This window comes from Lepeophtheirus salmonis, chromosome 3 (genome assembly GCF_016086655.4).
Source record: "Lepeophtheirus salmonis chromosome 3, UVic_Lsal_1.4, whole genome shotgun sequence".
In the NCBI taxonomy this organism is placed as follows: domain Eukaryota; kingdom Metazoa; phylum Arthropoda; class Copepoda; order Siphonostomatoida; family Caligidae; genus Lepeophtheirus; species Lepeophtheirus salmonis.
This window is the reverse complement of record NC_052133.2, coordinates 16,040,593-16,047,120: the sequence shown is the minus strand read 5'-3', so window position 1 is coordinate 16,047,120 and position 6,528 is coordinate 16,040,593.

The following is a 6,528-nucleotide window of genomic DNA, read 5'->3' as shown; positions in this document are numbered from 1 at the left end:
TCCTCAATTTACTCAGAGTCCAAAAAAAGACTTACAATTATTACTCTGCAACGAAATCTTAAGGTTAAATGCAGGTTTTAAACATATTGAATGTAATAGAAAAGGAAGTTTACTTCTCATAAATTAAATAATAATGATAACAACTGAGGAAAGGAAAGTTTGCTTCTCAGTTTGCTGGCTCCCAAAAAAACGGAAAAGCTAAAAAAAGCACAGGATTGTTATCATTATTTTATATATTATATTATATACACAGGGGCGGTTCCTAATATGGTCAATGCAGGCAAGGGCCGAGGGAAGCGTAAGTGCCTATAAAAAAAGTATCTGTTTGCGTTAATTTTCTCTGGTTTTTGTATAATTCATTTACACGTAGTTTTGGATCATTCCCTTTATCAGTATTTTTTTTTAGAACGATCAAACAATATTTAGACCTCAAGTTAAACAGAAAAAATGTGTCACTTCCTACTCAGAACTTTAATGAAAAACATGATTCAGATGACAGAAAGCTTGCACAAAGCTGGAGAACTTGCCTGACTTGCCATCAAAGACAAAGTCCTTGCTTTTGCTGCTGATGTTTGTCCAAGAAATTGACCTTTCTGAAATATTTTAAAATGTGACGACTACTCTTAGAGTTGCTCGAACTCTTCCAATCACTACTGCTAAAACCGAAAGTTACTGAGCATATCTGAAACGATAATATAATCAATGAGTTGGCATCAAGGAAGGTAAGGAGAGTTAGGATATAAATTGCAGTTGTGCTGTTTATGGTATTTGTCTAATGAAGGCGAGGTTCGTCCATGGGGGCATAATAGCTAGGACTGCCACTGTAGTGTATACACATACAACTCAATCATTCACGGACATATTTTGGTCCATGAGGCTTTTTTTTCAAATACCTCTGAGGTAGATAGAGGTATCCAAGAAGGTCAGCGTTAGTTTGGAACCTTCAATGAATTTATGGAACTTCATTTGGACCCAATGAAATGACCTTTCAAATATAATATTAGCATTTCTATTTCTGTACATTATTTTAATGATTGAATTAGGGATACTTTAAGTACCTAAGAGTTAGTAAGAATAACTTGTTGATAGAGAAAATAAAAGATAATTAGTTGAAGAATATAAATGTAATTAGGACTAAATTTTAGAAAATTCATTCTAGCTCGTTTTTGGGATGACGGCCATCATATTGCTTTCTCTCACATGCTACGTGTCGGTATTAGGAAGGGAGTATTGAGGACCATTTCTGTTGTCAAAATTCAAAATAGTTATCCAAAATAAATATTAAAAAAGGAAAAGCCATTTTTTTTTATAAAGTCAAATTTTTTACAAATCAATATATCAAAAATGTTAACCAGTGTCAAATTTATAAATGAAAACAAAACAAAATAGTCCAAAACATCAGAATTTGATCCAGTCATCTCCCTAAAAGAAAAAAATGTAGTTGCAACCCTTAAAAAGTCTTACATTTAGTATTTTTCTCAAGCTCCTTTTTATCAATTATAATGCGGATTTGACTCAAATTTGGTATGTGGTATCATTGATTGTAGACCCCACCAGAAATGAATTATTGGATTTTATAATTCAATCTAACTCCAAGTCTGAGATCTTATAAAGAAACTAGCATTTGGATGAATTTAATTAAATGATAGGTAAGTATATTTTATCATTGATAAGCTATCATTCAGCCATAAAAAACTTATGTCATATTTTTTTTAAAACTTTAGTTATAAAAAAAAAAGAATTAATATGTTACTACCCTTTTATTTTTTTTTAAATTTTAAACATCTAAAGGAAAAAGACTTCTACAACTAAAATAAACCTAGTGTAGAGTCATGGCATTAGAAGTAATGGTGTGATTGATTAAAAATTATAGCTTCATTTAATTAGTAAAAAAATAAGTTATATCAAAAGTACTTCTTTATAGTAAAATAAGACTAATTTACAAAAAATACTGTATACATAAATGAAGTTTTTCTTCTTTAATACGTCAGAACTTAAAGTTGGATTGCATTAAGGATCCAATATTTCATTTCTGAGTAAGGTTGCTATCAATAATACCACATACATAACTTTAGTCAAATCCGTTTTCTCGTGGAATGAGCCATATGTAAGGAATAACAATATAATCGTATTAATGAAACATTGAAAGCGTGTGTATATAGCATGGAAAGTGTATATAGTGCTCCCTGATGTAAGTGATATAATTATTTTTAATATAAGAAATCATAATGGAGTTGCATTAACGAAATATTGATGGTATGTATATAATAAGCACTATTACAGTTTGTCTTTGTTATTCGTCAATGATGTATATGATCATAATTCATATGCATTTTCAGTATATGTTAAGATTTGAATTAAATATAAGCGCTTGTTTGTTCAAATGAATTATTTTATTTTGATTAGTGAGCACTCTAGAGTCTAAAGTACTCATCAGCCATGCCATGCTATTATTTTGTTTTTCTCAAACTCTTATCAGTATTATTCTTTAATTCTTGAGCAGGAACACGCCATTTGAATTGATATTAGTATTGAGTAGTTACGTATGATTGTGGTTAAGAAAAAGGGAGATTAAGATTAAGAATCTCTTGTGGGGTTACCTTCGATATTATAAAAATAAAATTTATGTCAAATTACTTAATTACTCCGGGCATTACTGGGTACTTATGCTATTTTAAATGCAGAAGGTTTCTTATTCATATCAGTCATCCATTCCTCTCTACCACCTCCCGTTAATTGAGCAAGGAGCTGATGTTAGTTAACTAGAGTATTAATTTAGTAATACTATAAGTCTCACCTTGCCTTTTTCTTGTGCTCTACAAATATTCCATCCTTATATATAGGTAAATTGATGTTTACCAACTGAACTAATTATCAACGATCACCGACCGGGAATCTTTCTATTTCGACTGCTCTACAATAAGGAAATATGCATCTCTCAACCTTTCTTTCTTAAAGATAAATAAAAGGAGGCCTAAAATTAGTTAGGAAATTAAATCATTCTCCTCAACTTTTGGATTATTATTGGTATTAATTGAGACACATTTATAGATTAACAAATTTGAATAAGAGTTCCGTAGATCAACCATCAAAATACTAATAAAGGGCAAGAAAACTCAAATCAGTAGCTCACTAAAGAGTACATAATTGTGCCATTGATGTTGTGGGGATACCATTATTACATTTTTTTTTTCAAAATCAAAGGAACAAAAGGTCAAAATGAGTTGGAAGGTATCCAATATCTTATCCTCTCAAAGTCTTGTCTCATTTTTAAATTTGAAAGCTGAAATGCTTAAAATATAATTAAAGGTTTTCGAGTACAAAGTCTAACTAAATCTTTTGGGTTTCGGATTAATAGTTAATGTATGAGTTGGATATCTGTAAGTGACTAAATAAAACTATTTTTTCAAAAAAAAAAAAGTACACTCTTCACTGTTTAGACTTAATGTGTTTATAATTTAAACCCTAAGGACCCAAAGAAATCAACCCCCATTGAGAATCCCTGATTTTAAATTTTTTGAATACTGAGCCTTTTACTTTTTGATGTTATTTATTAAACTGAATGTAAGATTATCTATAAGATACGGTTATTATGTGAACTCCTCGTTCTTGAATGAAGGGAAGGGGGGAATATCAGGAAAATGTTGTAGAAATAGATTTTAAGTAAGGAATTTACAGCTGTGAGGTCAAGTATGATAGCTTAGTATCTGTCCTATGTTATGGTATTTTTTTTTTTAGAATTAGTTGGTATGTTGTTATTACCGTTTAAAAAAAGGATCGAGATAAGATCTAGGTACATTTGCACTCAATCCGTGATACCTCGACAATATGTTAAAAGTTTCAATTCATATATATTAACTACAGTATATCTGGGGGAATACAAATCAAAATTTGATGGATGGTATTGAATAACCACGGAGTGAAGTCCTTATAAAATCGGAACTGTCGTTGAGGTAATTATTGGGCAAAAAATCCGGGCTGAATTTCTTGGGTTAATTACTCTTGCTGCGAATCAAAATAACACTAAAATTTTAAACTTAAGCTAATTTGATGTGTTTCTAAAATTTGTTTTAATTTAATTTAAATATGGAATATTGGGTGTCCACGGTGGTTAAAGTTTTTAAGAAATTAGACATATGGCTTACTATTTAATAAGTTTATCAGAATACCCACGGCGTTACCTTGCTAACACAAAATATCTACTGTATTTTTTTGTGAGCTGTCGATTCCCTCGTCTCACTAGATTCGTCGTGGTTATTTCATGGAGAGATGGATAACTTATTTTGATATTTTAATATATATTTACCATTTTATTATTTCAATAAATAAATTTTGGCCATTATATACAAATGTATTGTTAGGCTTTTAAGTAAATATTACGAAGGAATTTTATAATACAATATCGAATAAAAAACTTTGTAGGATTTGAATATTAGAACATATATTTATGTAATTCATTTTAAAAAATTGTAGAGAATTAGCCTGGGATTACTTAAAAGATAAATAGTAATTTGTGTGATTGACATACTTATATAACTACTAACAAATTTCAGATTTTCTTTCTTGTTTCTTTTTGGAAGAAAGATTACGTGATAAAATAAATATAACGACGTGATACCACATTATATTTTAAATTATTAAATTCATGACATGACACATTTTATAGAATAAGATAACTTCTACTCTCCTAATGCCTTCCTTTTTCATATTTACCGTGATTTACCATAAATAAATAGTAAGAATTTATACTAAACAATCACAAAACCTCCATAACTACTTCTAAAATTTGTTAATTTTTCGAAAACTAATTCATTATATCACATTTTTTGACATCTGACAGTAAATGACATCATACTTCAGTCATATTAAGTTCAAGCTAATTGTCCAATCCATTTGAAGAAGGTCTTTACTTATCATTTTTACCTATTTTTTACAGATTTTTTAATTGCACTTTATTAGTTGATTGATTTTGCAGCGCAAACAAAAAAAATAAATACTAAGCATGTGGGGAATTATGTGGTACTTAGTATGAGTTTTCTAAGATGATAACTTTTAAGTAACGTAATAAAACGTATACATAATATGAGACACACTAATTGTTATAATATTTGCCATGGCTTTATAGATGTTTAGGATATTCTCACAAGGCTTCCAAATCCTCAATTTGTAGGAGGTGCAACCAGAGTTGACATAACTTTGAAGTTTAGTATTGATTTGACAAACTTTGCAATGGAAGAGGTGAAACCTATATGAAGCCTTACAAACACTTGACGTCCACATTATGAGTGGTGTTTAGGTCATGGTTATGTATTATTGCCTATTAGCTAAATAAAAAAATAAACCAATTGTGTTTCATTTATACTAATACAACTTTACTCGGAGCATCTGGAAATATGGGAGATTTGCAGGTTTTCAACTTTAACTACAAATACTTTTTTTTTTGTTAAAAAATCAAAATAATAGTTTGCTATATTTTTTTTAAATTTATGCTCCTAGAGATAAATGCTAAGAATATTTATTACGCAGTATAAAAGAAAATCTACTGTGAAAGTTCTGATTACATGACTATGATATATTAAAAAATGTAGGTGATTTTGAAAAAGCGTCTTATACATATTACGTGAGTTACCTTTATATGATAAATTATGATACCTGGAAGATATTGCAAGGATATTTTAGTTTTGGGTACTGTTAAATCCCTAGGGAAATGGCTTAGTTTTATAATGAGAGGACAGTTTTTATCCTTGAATTTGTATCAACTGCAGCTAGTTGATAGAATATATCGTATTGAACCCAGTCTTCAACAACCAGAATTATCGAGTAGTGCCATTTGGAGATGTAGCAGATGATCACCGATTTGTCTCCACCACTAAACACCATAGTTCAGTGATAATGTTAGGCCTGGTTGCATCCAAAAGGAAGGCTATGAATCCTGTGTTGTTCCCTTTATAATACAGGTAAAGTTCTGGACAGCAAAGTTCTCCCATGGATAAAATCCATCGTTTGAAATTCTCCCTGTGTGTTCCAAAAAGATGGAGTACCTTCCCACATCCACGCCCAGAAGACCTCTGTCAACCAAATCCTTGGCCTCCATGAGCCCTGATTACCCCTAGAAGGACTGCAACAGCTTCGGTCACCGCCTGGAACTCAATACCAATTCTGAGGTCGGATAAATCGACTAATACACGTTCTTTGAGTTTCAATTACTAATTATCAGTAAATAGACTTGTTTCCTGATTCAACCCGTATTCTACCATGGACTACGGCTGGCGCGGTAAAAAGCCTCTAAGAATTAACTCAGAGGGATTTTGATATTTTTAGTTTGATTTAGTCTCTGACACTAGTTTCATGTTTATCCTTTAAAATGAATCACATATTTGTATTTGCTCAATAGTCCTCTAAAAGTTTGTCGTACAGCTTTTAAAATGAGGTTATGAAGATATATTGATTTATTTAAGTAGGTGATACCGGGTGTGGGAAAAAAATTCCTTACACTTTTATTTTAGAACTTTATCAAGATGTATTTCA